Here is a 1,232-nt window from a genome sequence, read left to right as displayed (position 1 = left end):
ATCAATCAGTTCAATCGATTCAAACATCAATTAATCCATTAAATCATGCATAAAATTCAAAACCCCTAAAAATTCATGCTTCAACAATCAAATTCATGCTCAAGAACCCTAGAATGAAAAATGCTTGAGTTACTTAGGTGGAGATGCTAGATGAGTGCAGAATGCTTTCAAACTATGAAGATGCTCTCTCCCAACCCCAAACTTAGATGGAAAGCTAGTTAGAAAGTGAGTGGAAGTGAAATTTTCTCAAGAGGAATGAAGGGAAAATTGTAAAGAACCTTTGTAAAAGTATGTAGGAGTGTGTGTGTAGAGAAGAATATGAAAATAAAGGCCAAGGCGCGACTTAGGGTATAAAAATACCCAATGGGCTCGAGTTCCGCTAAGGGGCAACCTAAGCCCATTCTGCGACAGTACTGCTCAACGGCACTTTCGTGAAGTGCTCTTCTTCTTCCTAGCTTAACCTAGGTGCCTCCTACTCATGCCCCTCACTTGCTCCCTGCAATTAAATTCTCAGATCACTCATGCATCCACATCCCTATCATGCAACTAAAGCAGAACAAATAAAAGTATAATCAATCAACTGGGTTGCCTCCCAGGTACCGCTTGTTTAACGTCACGAGCTTGACCCAAAATCCACCAACACCCATCAGTAGGTGCAAATCTTTCTTACCAACACCCATCAGTAGGTGTAAAAACCTAGTATCTTTCAGTAGATACTTAACCACCTAACATCCTTCAGTAGATGCTATACCCAAAAATTTACAGAAGTAATGTCCAAGTTTATAAAAATTTACAAAACCAAAATAAAATCAAAAGAAAAATTGTCCTCAAATCCCTGGAATGCCTTCCAGCAAGCGCTCTTTTAACGTCATTAGCTTGACCCAATAAAGCTCAAGTTCCTTCTTCATGGTTGATGTTCATATCACACCAACTCATCAACTGCTTCCAGTCCACTTTTCTGACTCTTCTGGAATGTGGAGACTCTATCTCTATCACCTCATTTTCTTTGTAGTCTTTCACAACCCACAACTTGTTTTTGAATTTCACAGGTTTACCAAGTTGGAGTCGTTCTTTCATCTAGTCATCACGGACCTTTCTTCCTTTCCCAATCTTTCTTTCTGTACCTGGAACAACAAACAATGTTTACCTTTGACCTTTGGCTTTTCATCTTCAGGGCTAGTCATGAGTACATCTTGATATGCAGCTTTATGACTAGCTTCTTCCTCCTGAAT

This window comes from Vigna umbellata, chromosome 7 (genome assembly GCF_029865625.1).
Source record: "Vigna umbellata cultivar VRB3 chromosome 7, Vumbellata_1.0, whole genome shotgun sequence".
In the NCBI taxonomy this organism is placed as follows: domain Eukaryota; kingdom Viridiplantae; phylum Streptophyta; class Magnoliopsida; order Fabales; family Fabaceae; genus Vigna; species Vigna umbellata.
This window is presented reverse-complemented; position numbering follows the sequence as displayed.